Here is a 13,627-nt window from a genome sequence, read left to right on the forward strand (position 1 = left end):
GGTAGTGAATTTGACTTAGAGTCTTTCTCAGTTACCAGAATAGGAAAAGATTTTTTTTAATAGACCTCTTTATTATTAGTGTCTGCACTATGTCATAATTACAAATTGACCCTCAAATCTCAGTGGCTTAACGCAACAAAAGTTTTTCAGATTAACAAAGCTTCAAGTAAACAGTTAACTTGTTTAACTTGTGGTTACGTAAAATAAAGTACTTCTTGGAGGCAAAATTCTGGTAGACTAAGCAGCTATTGCACAAGACCTTTGTGGGGAGAATGAGTATAAGAAGTGTGGGTGGGCTGGTTATTTCTGACTATGCTGGAGAACATTAAAGAAGGAAAAAAATCTTAGGAATTCTCGATTCAAGAAACAGAAGAACAGGGAACTTAAGTAAAAATCAAAAGGTCTCTTGTGTGGAAGTACAGTGATTGGGACAGAGGGAGACCGTGAGAATTGGAATGGGGACCCTTGGTAAATTTAGATACCATCCTGAGGTCCCAGGATTCCTAAACTCTTCTGAACCTTCCTTGCCCTTTCTGCCATCCCTGTTTGATGAAGCTGGTCCTGCCTTCTTTGGAGACATCTTACTTTGCAGTGAGATGTCTCTTCTTTTTTGTTTTATTAAAACCATTTCCCCACTGCTCATTGTTCATTAGTCTCCTTTCTTTTCCTAGAACACGTGTCAATTTCTTTTATTCTCATCAACACCATTGCTTGCTTATGAGCTCTGGATAAATGCTCTTCCATCAGCTCTTTTCTTGACTGGCTTCATTGTTTTTCAGATCTCAGTGTAAATGTCGCCTATAAACATCCCCTCTTTGGAGATGTTTTCTGTTTCTTTATGTGCTCTTTTCAGATGCTTTCTAACATGGGTAGTACCCTGTTTATTTTCTTTATAGAGGTTACCATAAGCTTAAATTACTTGTTTATTAATTCATCTTAATTCGTTTTATTTTCCATTTTGTAACTTATGCAATTTTTTAAACTTTTTTTTATGGTGATACTCTATGACCAGTTACCCATAATTTGGCCATCCCTACCACTATTTACATTTTATTTTACTGTTTCCTCCCAGGCTTTCCTTTATGAATTTCTTATATAATTTTGATCATATGTAGGTGTATATTTCTGTTTTAAACATGAAGATAAAATGTTGTATCCAGTGTATTAGAATTGACCAAAACCAAACCCAATTATGACTCTTTAGACCAGAAGTTGGTAAACTACTGCCTACCAGGAGTTTTGTTAATAAAATTTTATTGGAACACGGCCATGCCCATTTGTTCACATATTGTCTGTGGCTGTTTTTGTCTGACCTCTGAAATGTGGTCAGGATAGAGTACTTACAGACTAATGCTCTGAGTGTCAGCTAGATCTATAATTTTGTCTGTGCCATAGTTGACATGTCAGTTGCATGGTTTCTTTAGAAATGAAAGGTTCTGCTCAAAATTGTGCCTAGCCACTTACTGTCAGCTTGAGCCTGTGGTGCACTTATTCCTCCTGTTGCTAGTGGGCAAGGAGGAGGTGTAGAAGCCTGTAACGAGCTAGGATTCAGGCTGCAGATAGAGTTGGGGTAGGCTATTGGGAGTACAGCTCTGAAAAGTATGAGGTACTAGGAGGTTAGTTTTTGTTTCTTGGTCAGGAAACAGAGGTCCTAAGGGGACAGGACGTCCCAGGTTCTTATCTTTTGCTCTCCCTTTCAGTCTGGGACTGAGGGTCATTTACCTGATTGCAAAGAAAAACGTACCAGGGCAAAAGGCAAGACGGATGTTCCCTTCGGTACGTCCAGGATGGTGAAAGCCAAATTTTTTTTAAGTACTAAGTATTTCAAATAGATTCCATACACTGTTAAAGCTGTCTCTTTCAGTTTTATCCTCAGAACTTAGTAAGCCTTCTTTCTTATGACTTCATCTGTGCTTTGATGAAACTTGAGCCTTGTCACTAAAGATTTGTACTTGTCAGTGATTGTTCAACTAGATATGAATTTGTCTGAATTCTTCCGTCATCCAGTAAAAACGTAGTTTTCCTCTGTTTCCTAATTGGTTCACTAGAATATAATATACTTATATTTTATGCATGATTTGGATGAATTTGAACTTATCCACATTAAAACCACCACTTTTTTCCCTATCCACACATTGTAGTAAGTCTTTTTTTGCTCATTTGCAAAACTTCTTTATTAATGGGAGAGCCTAGTGTTATTTGCAGACAGCTATTACCATGTGTAGAATGTTAAAACCACTTCTTGAGGCACTTCACTTTTTACACTTCCCTTTTCAGGTTGTGCCTTCTCTTCCCTTCAAGATCTAGCTCAGGTCTGTGTTCTCTGTGAGGCTCTCGGTAGTCCTCTTACCTCTTCAGTACTTAGTCTCTTTTGTTCTTTTAGTGTTTAAATTATGCTATTTTTTAAAAAGGTTATAAGATTCTAAATTGTATGCTGTAAAGTACTGTTTTTAATCCTGTGACACAAATAAGTACCCACAGAATGCTTACAGTGTGGCTACTGGGAAAAAAAATGCTTTAATTTTTACAGTGGAAATAAACCATTATGAGCAATAAAAGCAAAGGTTCCAAGGAGGGAAAATTACCTTTGCTTAAGAAAATTAAGAAAAGCTTCATGAAAGGGGTGATGTTTGAAATTGTTTTTTGAACTCTACATAGAATTTGAATGCTGATTGATTTTTTCACCTGTCTGATCATTTATCCCTTTCAGTCTCCTTAAATTCCATCCAGATCTTCAGCATTGTATCTAAATCTTCTGCATAATCCTTTCTAGTACCCTACTTTTAATTGGTGATTTTTGTCTCTTTAAGAAAACTGAGAACATTTTTGTGTTAATAACCTCATTACCTCCTCACCCCATCACCCCCTGCCTGCCACAGACAGAAATTTTCCTTCTTGTACTCATGTTAATAACTCCTTCCTTTCAATATCAGAGTTTGGGTTATACTGCCCTTGTTCAAGGTCAGCCTCTGCACTTCTGCTGTTGATCTCATCCCTTCTCATCTCTAGGAACTTATGTTTTTAGTTTCTCTCCATTTTTACCTGTCTTCAGCTTCTTCATTTTTCTTCAGTTTATAAACATAAATCAGTTCCCCTTTGATCCTGACCCTGCATTTACCTCCCAGTTTTTCTCCTTTCTTTCTCATATTTGAGCTTCTCAGGAGCATATACAATGATCTCCATTTCCTTATTTCTGTTGATTTCTTGGTCTGCTCAAATCTGGCTTTCGTCTGCTACTTTACTAAAACTGTTATTATTAAGGTCACCTTCATGTTATTTATTTATTTATTTATTTATTGGCCATACCACGTGGCTTGTGGGGTTTTATTTCCCTGACCAGGGATCAAACCCTGGCCCTTGGCAGTGAGAGCACCGAGCCCTAACCATTGGACCACCAGGGAATTCCCATGGTCACCTTCATTTTATTGACACATTGCCTGATTGCTAAATCTGATGGAATTAAAAAAACCTGTAAAATCATTTGTGCTATTTGCAAAAATTTGAGCACTGATTATTTAATATTAAGGAATTAATGATTAATAGTTAATGTTTTAGTTGTAATAATATTGTGGTGGTTTAAAAGAATATCTTAGAGGTAGGTGATAAATACTGAACAGTTACAAGGACACGGTATGTCTGGGATTTGCTCTGAAATAATTGAAGTGGATATATAAATAAGATTTCTCATGTTGAAACTGGATGATAGATGTGTGGGATTCATTATATGAGTCTCTAAATTAAATCTTTGTGTTTGAAAGTTTCCTTTATAAAGTTTTTTTTTTTTTTTTTTTTAATGAGTGGGAAAAGGAGGTGGGAAATAACTAAGTAATATCAAGGAGACATAATTATTTAATTATGGTTAAGTATGGCATGCAACACAGTGAGCTTTGAAAATAAGAGGCAGTTAAGCTCATTTTCACCTGTGAGAGAACTGAAGCATTGACAGTGAAAGTGGAAGTGTGATGTCTGGCATAGAACAGATGCAGAGTAAGTGTCTGTTGACTGAATAAGCTAGTAAGAGCTCAGAGCTGGACTATAGAGACAGCTAGTTGGATCATTTTAAAGGCTGTATCTTTAGAAAAACCCAATAGTTACCAGTCACCCCATTTGTTTTCATAAATAATAAGTACTTACATGGCATTTAACACATGCCAGACACTGTTCTAAGCACTTCACATACATTTACCTTTTTATTCCTCATAGTAGCCTCATGAAAGAAGTATTGTTGCTTTCCCCATTGTATAAATGAGATAACAGAGGCATCAGTAACTGACCTAGGATCACACAGCAGTAGGTAAAGTAACAAAGTCATGATTTGATCTCAAGCAGTCATGCTCCAGAGTTATATTTTTAGTCACAATACTGTGCAGCTTCTCTTATAGTAACTCTTACAAGGTTAATGTTATGTTTGTCTACCTGAATGATTTTAGGCAAAGCTGGACTTGCATAAGACATAGATATTCTCTGATTTTTTTTTTTTTTGGTCTCTTAATGAGTGTTTGCTTTTGTTGAATTAAATGATTCTAGGCCATTGTGACTTTGTTTCTGTCTGTTGGCTAACCTGTCTGGAGTAGGAAATGTATACTCTGTTGGGGTGACTTGCTCAAAGTTGAGACTGTGGTTGTAACTTGGCATGATAACTTGGAAAAGTGGCTGAGTGCAAGATACTAGGTTAGATAGTTCAGCAGAGGGCTAGATTGGAGCACGTGTGGAAGTGTGAGTGGAAAGTCAGATTCAACTAATTTTTTTTTTTTTACTGTTGATAAAACCAGTATAATTTTGAATAATTTTGATAAAATTGGTAAACAGAGGGCCTATTTTGTTGATTGAATGTAGATGAAAGACTAGAAGTCTTTATCTAAAGAGATTTCTCAATTTTCTTTCGTTAGAAGGAGACCCAAGAGGAGCTTGGCAGACTCTGAAGGAACGTTTCCCTTTGCATAATGAACTATCTGTAGAAACCTTGAAGAAACCTTTAGCCATTAGGACACTGCTCTGATTTTGAGTAAACAGTCTCATATTCAATCAGTTTTGTTTCTGGTTTGAATATTTCCAAGTGACTTGGAAATATAGAGATATTGACTTCAATTTGTGCTGTTAATTTCTGCTCACAATCAGATTGTCTCCACAAGGTTTACATGTTCATATTATTTACTTAGACTAGGGTTTTTCTTTGTTTTGAAAACAAAACTTTTTCACAGAAAAAGTAAATCTGAAGTTAATTTGATTTCCTCCTTCATTTCTGCAGTCCTTTATGTTTCCTTCTTACATGGACTAGCTTAACTCACTTTAATTTTTCAGTGTTGTGTGTTCTAAAGAGTAATTTCTGGTTCACTCCCAAATCTTTATTGATCATCTCAGAAATCTTTGGAGGAAACTTTTAATATCCATAAAAATTTTATGTCACTAACTTTGAAATTGACTTGTACACTTATTACTTTAGATTTAAATCTTCATAAATGTATCACATAATTCATGCTTCTTAAACAATCTACCAGCCATGATTTATCATTTACTTTGTAATTAATGATCTTGAACTCTAATTTATTTCACCTAGTCCACTGAGAATTATATTGATTTCTTTCAGTAAAGCTTTATTGCTGAGTAATGAAGTATAGTGCATGAACTTGAACGCCTAGGCTTGAAGTTGCTACCTTGTTTTGCTGTTACAGTACCTTTTTAAAAAAAAATCCCTGGATTGTCTACTATATTCTGAATATTTCAGGTTTTTTAGGTGAGTAATCTTAAGAAAAGTGAAGTGCTAGCTCTGTTTTCTTTACCCATACTGTCAAATTTTGGCATCATGATAGCACTTACAAATTTGTAGTTTCATCAGTGAAGTCCATGGCATGTAGTAATTTGATAGTCTGCCACTAATTTGAATAATTTTGTAGCTGGTATTAAGTCTTTCTTCAGCTGGTAAGAAAGCCTAGCTAGTCATTTAGCAAAAGTGTAAAGCCTTGGATCTCTCTCAGAATGTAAGAGCAAAAGATATGGAAAAATACACAAGAAAATAGGAGCTCGGGCAACAAATACAGGGTGTAAAGCATCTGTCTAAAAGACATCTCAAAAGATATATTAACATAAAATAGAAGCAAAAATAATCAGTGAAATAGTAGGAGAAAATTTTCTTCATGTGAGAAGTCATATCTTCTGATTAAAAGAGCATTCTGATACTTGGGAAGTCTAGATGAAAAAAGATCTACATTTGGTATCCACCTCTTTTATAATTTTAAAAGTCCAAGAGTATTAAAAGTCCACGAGTAAAAAGAAAACCCTTCCTTTTTACTGGCCTCAAAAGAATAAGAGTCTGCTGGCATTGGATTTCTTAGCAGCAGCAATAGATATTAGAAAGCAATAGGGCAATTAATTTAAAGTTCTGAGTTCCTAAATCCAGAATATGATACCAACCAAGTGATTACTCAGGTGAGAGATCAAATTAAAGACATTTCCTGAAATTTAAGGACTTGGGAAGTTTACCTTTCATAAGTTCTTGAATATGTACCCTGAAAAATGAAATACAAGTTAGAGAAAAATGATGAAAGATGATCCAAGAAACAAAATTTCTAAGACACCAGTGAAAGTCCCAGGATAACAACTATGCCAGGGGCCTGGAAAGCAGGTGGTTCAAGTCAGAGCAAGAAGCCAGAGTTGTCTGTGGAAAATGTCATCAGGAAAAAAGTAAAAGCCATTATATAAATTTTATGCTGGAATTTCTAAATGTTAAGATAAAAAGCAAGTCAGTAAGGAAAAAAAGCAGAGACTGGGGATGCAGTATTACACTCTCGGCGATAAACCAGATTGAGCTCTGGAGCAGCCATAAATAAGTCTTTTGAATAATTGGTGCTAAAAGTAAAAGAAGACTCTTGAATATGCATGCTTTTGTGAAAATACCATATTTTGGGGGGAGTTGGTGGTGGGGAGTGATAGAAAGCTAAAGGAAAGTGCAACTGACATGTTTAAGTGCAACATATAGGAATAGATAAAAGGAAAGCTTGGAGAATGTGATATAATGGGTTAGGGTTGGATTTGACTTACAAAACAGTGGAAATCTTTGAGAGCTACATTTTTGAATAAGATGTTACTGACCTACACAGTTTACTTAGGTTAAAAGAAAAAAAGTGTGATTTTTAAACCAGGGTTATTAAAAACTTAGTGGGAAAACTTGAAGATATGTTTTTATGATCTTACAAATATATGCTTTTTCATTATCTTATTGCATATTTTGATTTGAACCATAATGTAAATAAACCAAAAGGAGAAAAACAACAGTAATACAGACACCTTCAGCAGGAAGGCCAGTAATATACCAGTTCAAGAACATCTTAGAAATATGTTGTTTGATTTTTATCTACCTGAAGTAGAAATATTTTTATCATTCCCTTTTTTTCCACACTTGGCCCCAGAGTGCAGGTTGAGGAAGAACAGTGTTTAGTATCTCTTAGCCTAACCTTCTATGTTAACTCTTCTGATGGAACTAACAAGGAAAAGAAATTAGAAAGTATTTTAAGATGGGGGGGCATGAATTAGGAGATTGGGATTGCCATGTATACATTGTTAATACAAGAAAAAAATATCAAATTGTACACTTTAAATACATGCAGCTTATTGTATGTCAATTATATCTCAATGAAGGTTCTTTAAAAAAAAAAAGAATTTCAAGAAATCCCATCACCCAAGCTTTTACCATCAGTCTTTACAGATTGAGTAATTTATGTAACTCTCTGGATCTTTTTCCTTATCTGGAATTTTTCATCTCCAAGGTTTCTTCCAACTTTTTACATTACATGGCTTTTCTATGACAGATTTTCTTCTAAAACTCAGTGTGCTCTGAAAACAATTCAAAGAATGTGTTTTTAGGATTAAGTGTGTGGCTTCTTTTGTGACATCTTTGGACAATATTCATTTGCCCTTGTACGTTTTGATGTGGTGGATCATTTTTGACCGTATCTTTTATATAAGGTAGGAGGAAGTTAGTGGTACATTCACATTTTGAAGGGGCATTCTAGAAGAAAGAAAGAAAACACAGTTATCAATATTAGTAATGAAAGAACTGAAATCACTTACAGATCCTGCAGATGTTAAAAGAATAACAAGGGAATTTTATAAACAGTTTTATTCCAATAAGTTCTTCACCTTGGATGAAACAAGACAAATTTCTTAAAAAATGAGTACAGGCAGACCTCTTCATTGTACTTCACTTTAATGTGCTTCACAGATACTGTTTTTTGGCGCTTTTTTTTTAAACAAATCAGAGGTTTGTGGCAACCCTGTATAAAGTAAGTCTGTCGATACCATTGTTCCAACAGCATTTGCTCACTTTGCATCTGTTTGTCACATTTTCATAATTCTCGCAATATTTCAAACTTCATTATTATTATTGTATTTGTTGTGGTGACCTGTGATCAGTGATCTTTGCTATTTCTATTACGACTTGCTGAAGGCTCAGATGATGGTTAGCATTTTTTAGCAATAAAGTATTTTTAAATTAAAGTATGTACATTGTTTTTTTTAGACATAATGCTGTTGCATACTTAATAAACTACATAGTTAATAACTTTTATATGCATTGGGAAACCAAAAAATTCATGTGACTTGCTTGTGGTCTAGAACCAAACCTGTGATATCTTCAAGGTATGCCTGTTCCTGGAACTGACACAAAAGGAAGTAGAAAATCTTAATAGCGTTATCTCTATTAATGAAATTGAATTTTTTCCCACAAAGAATACTCCAGGGCCCAGATGGCTTTACTGGTAGTTTCTAGCAAACATTTAACGGAAAAAAATAAAGAATCCTTCAGAAAATAGAAGAATCCGTCAGAAAATAGAAGCATCCGTCAGAAAATAGAAGCTAGTATTACACCGATAGCAATACCAAAGACATTATAGAAAACTGTAGGCCAATATTCACCATGAAATATGTGTGAAAATCCTTAAATAATTGTAAGTCAAATCCAGCAATACGTAAAAAGGACAATAAAGCATGGTCAAGTAAGGGTTTATCCCAGGAGTATGATTTTAACTAAAAATATCAATTAATGTAATTCACTATATTGATATAATAAAAGAGGGAAAAATTTTTCTCAATAGTTGCAGCAAGGTATTTTTTTGACAGAGTTCAGTACCTATTCGTGATAAGTACTTTTGGCAAATTAGGAATAGAAAGGAACTTTCTCAACCTGTTACAGAGTACCTACAAAAAAACCTACAGCTAACATCATACTTATTTAATGATGAAAGACTGAATGCTTTCCATGGGGAAAAAAGCACTTTTTCACTCTGACCAGTTATAGTCAAAATTGGACTAGACGTTCTAGCCAGTACGTTAAGTCCAGTAGAAGAAAGAAAATACATTCAGATTGCACAGGAAGGAGTAAAATTGTCTTTATTCTCAGATGACATGGTTGTGTGTAAATCCTGTTACTAGAAATGAGAAGTGAATTTAGCAAGATTGTAGGATACAAGGGCAATGTACAAAAAGCAGTGGAATGTCTATAAACAGCAGTGAACAATTGAAAAAAAAATGAAATTGACAAAAATACCATTTATAATAGAATAAAAACATTGGGATATTCAAGTGTAAATTTATCCAAATATATGTAAGAGCTGTCCACTGAACTATGAAATGTCACTGAGAGAAACTTAAAAAAGACCCAAATAAATGGAGGGAAGTACCATATTCATAGATTGGAAGGCTTTGATACTGTTAAAGTATCAGTTCTACTCAGATCGATTTATAGATTCAAAACAATCCCAATCAAATTTTCAGCAGGGTTTTAATAAAAATTACCAAATAACTGTTAATTCTGTATGGAAAAACAGAGATCCTAGAAGAGCTGGCATAATTTCGAAAAAGAACAACATGTGAGGACAGTGTTCCCTGATTTAAAGACTTATTATAAAATATAAAACTGTGGTATTGGCATAAGATAGATAAATAAATCAGTGGAACAGAGTAGAGGATATAAACCCATGTGTGTATGTATTTGATTGATTTTTAAAAATTTTTTAATTGGATATTTGACATGTAATATTGTGTACATTTAAGGTGTACAGTTAATTTGTACAGTCAATTGATTTTTGACAAAAACATCAAAGATACCATTGTAAGGGTAGCCTTTTGAACAAAATAGCTGGAATAAAAGTTTACCTCTACCCTTACTTATATACAAAAACATGGGTCATAAATTTAAACCTAAAAGCTACAACTATGGAACTTCTAGAAGAAAACATCAAAGAAAATCTTCACGACCAATATAGGCAAAGATTACAAGTTTGTAAAACATGAATCATAAGAGAAAAAAATGGGTTTTGTCAAAATTGAAGGTTTTTGTTCTTTAAAGGCAGCTTATAGACTGGGAGAAGATATTTGAAATGTCTACACCTGACAAAGGACTTGCACCAACCAGTATAAAGAGAGAATCAAACAACTTTTTAAAGCAACGGACCTTTTAAAAGGCTAAAAGACTTGAAGTCACTTAACAAATGAAGATATATGAGTTGCCAGTAATCACATGAAAAAATGCTCAAGATCATTAATCCTTTAAGAAAAGCAGGTTAAAACTATAATCACATACTGCTGCCACCCACCAGAATGGCTAAACTTAAAGACTTACAATATCACGAGTTGGCAAAGGAGGTAGAGCATCTGGAACTCAGGTTTTGCTGATGGGAGTGTAAAATGGTATTCCACCTTGGAAAACTTTTTAACAGTTTCTGAGAGTCAAACATACGCTTACCGTATGACCCAGCAATTCCAGGAAAACATTTGTTACCAAAAGAGTAAGTATAAGTATAATATTCTTAGAAGTTTTATTCCTAATAGTCGCAAACAGGAAACAATAGGAATGTCTATTAACAGATGAATGCATAAACCGATGGTGGTTTAGCCATACAATGGACTGTATATACTCCTGTGCCATAAAAAGGAAGAAACTGCTTACATGTGAAACAACTTGATTAATGTCAGAAACTTAATTAGAAAAAGAAGATAGAGTACATAGGTATGATCCCATTTACATGAAATTCTAGGCAGAGTTTAGTTACAGAAAGCAGAACACTGGTTGCCTAGGGTTGTGGTGGGGAGAGGGTGGGGTGTTTGTGATTGACTGGAAAGGACCCACAGAAACATTTTGGAGTGATAGAAACGTACTTTTTTGTCTTGATTGCAGTGCTGCTTACATAGGTGTATACATTTGTCAAAACCTATAGAACTATATAGATTTAATATTGCATTTTTGGAATATCACTTATTTCCCAAAGTTGGTTTAAAATTTATATTTTAGCATTTTGATTACAACTTTATAATTCTTTTGTTGGTGTTGATGTCTAGCTTTTGTATATTTGATAATTAATAATTTTTATTTTTAGAAATCTATTTATTGGCTGCATTGGATCTTCCTTGCTGTGCATGGGCTTTCTTTAGTTGTGAGCAGCGGCTACTCTTTGCGGTGATTTCTCTTGTTGCAGAGCACGAGCTCTAGGTGCTCAGGCTTCAGTAGTTGTGAAGCGTGGGCTCAGTACTTATGGCTCATGGGCTTAGTTGCTCCACGGCATGTGGGATCTTCCTGGACCAGGGCTCGAACCCGTGTACCCTGTATTGGCAGGCTGATTCTTAACCATTATGCCACCAGGGAAGTCCCGATAATAATTTTTAAAAGTGTGTAATAAATTTTAATCTAGAAACACTAAAAGCATGTTGCCTCTTGCATTAGAAAATTATGATATACCCCTAAAATCTAGACCTTTTCAAGTGGATGAAAGTTTTTCATTTGTAAGGAAAAGACATAGCACAAATGTCCGTATTTCATAATATGCATTTTTTATTCTCATTATTAATAGGGAGCTTTCTTTGCTTTGTTCTGTTATCAGAGTAGTCGGCGCAGAATATAAATATCAGACTGCTAGTCTATACCCAAGGTCGTTATAAAATTAGGCGGTTTTCCGGAGCTGCTTATGAAAGTTTGGTCTGTGATGTTCTCTACTGCGCCCCCTGGTGGTTTTGATTTCTTATTTAGGATAATGTTGGAAATAGTCATTCCTTTCATAGATGAATTTTACAGAAGACTTTAAAATTTTTAAATTAGTCTTTATGTTGAAAAACTACCCAATGGCTTCTGTTGACAGCACTATAAGGCTCTATTCTTGTGGTAGTCTTTGTAAAGTTATTCAATACATATTTCTCCATAGGTAATTTTTATCATATCTGATGGCTCTTTCCACAGTACCTGTAAGATAGAGATTCTGAGATCCCTTATTAGGGATGTGTAGTTTTCATTCTGTGGTGTTTTTTTTTTTGGCAAAACTTTGGCATTTTTATTCCGACATATAAAAACAAAACAAAAAACTTCAGGGATAATAACAGATACTCCTAGCTTCCCATCCAAGGGGATGGTGCTCTGAAGCAGGGTCCTCTTTCTATCCCAACTGGAAGCTTCCCACTACTGGATGAGAATACCTCCTAAAAGTGGCCCTTGGGACGCTTGTGAATCTGTCCCTTGGTTGGAGATCATATATGGCATATGTACATTATGGTTTACACAGAGATGTCCAGGAATTTTTCCTTCTGACCACCCCCTTACTCCCACCTTCTGAGATAAGAAGTCTGGGTGTAGCAGGAGGCTGTAGTTGCTGGAGTTAGACTTGATTCAGTGCAAAAACAAGAAGACAGTGCTCCTTAGAAGGGCTGTAACTTGTATCAGTTTTCCTTGATACCTTACAGTAAGAGCTTGTGTATTGTAAGATTCTGAATCCTGGACCTGCTGCTTGATTTATTTAATCACTTTTAAGGCTTAGTTTCCTTATTTGTAAAATAGGATAATACCTAGCACACAGAATTGGTGTCAAGGATTAAGTTAGTGTAGGTAAAATTTAGCATGATTCTCGGTACATAGTAAATGCTCAATTAATAGTAATCATCAATATGTACTCCCAACCTCTTCACAAGATTTTAAGCTTCTAATTCTTTCTGGGGGATTAAGGGTCATACGTCAAAATTTTACTTTCCTCTGACATCCCCCCCCCCCCCACCTCTTTTCCTCTTCCTTAGAAGTCTGATGGGAAACAAAGGCACACTTTAAAGCCTAGTCTCAGCACGTCAGAGTCTAAGAGAAAGGGACATGGGGAGTGATCCTTCATCTCTCCAGGGAGTTCCCCTAAGGAAGTTGAGGGGTGGGATTGGGAAAGCACATAAAGTAGGGAAAACCACCTGCTTTCCTGGGACTGGGCAAGAGGAGAAAGTGCACAGCTGGCTAATACCACAAGAATTTTGTGTCAAGGCCTCCAGAGGTTGAATGGAATTGTCTGGGACTTGAGAAATGGGGCTGAGATCTGTGAGGGAGAGGGGCTAAGGAGAAGAGGGGTAGCCTCCAGAGGCACTAGCTGCCATCCGATGCTCCCTGAGTACCTCAGTGAACAGAGGTTACGTTCTCTGGGCATTAGCCTTGGGGAAGAGTCTGCTGTGCCAGTAATCAGGATTATCAGAGGCAGAGTCAGTGGCTTCTAAACGACGTAGGGTGTTGAGGCGAGCATGATGGACCTGGGGGCCATGGTGTACAGGCCCCTGGGAAGCTCTCATTTCTTCACAGCCTTGCTCAGCTGCTGGGCAGGCCTCCATGGCTGCATGATCC

At 35.7% G+C, this 13,627-nt stretch overlaps 1 protein-coding gene across 1 annotated transcript in view; it reads left to right on the top strand.

Annotated features, from left to right (window-relative positions):
• Window positions 1–13,627, top strand: part of PPP3R1 (protein phosphatase 3 regulatory subunit B, alpha) — a 57,757-nt gene that overhangs the window by 31,704 nt on the left and 12,426 nt on the right. The window lies entirely within an intron of this gene.

This window comes from Hippopotamus amphibius, chromosome 7 (genome assembly GCF_030028045.1).
Source record: "Hippopotamus amphibius kiboko isolate mHipAmp2 chromosome 7, mHipAmp2.hap2, whole genome shotgun sequence".
Classification (NCBI taxonomy): Eukaryota; Metazoa; Chordata; class Mammalia; order Artiodactyla; family Hippopotamidae; genus Hippopotamus; species Hippopotamus amphibius.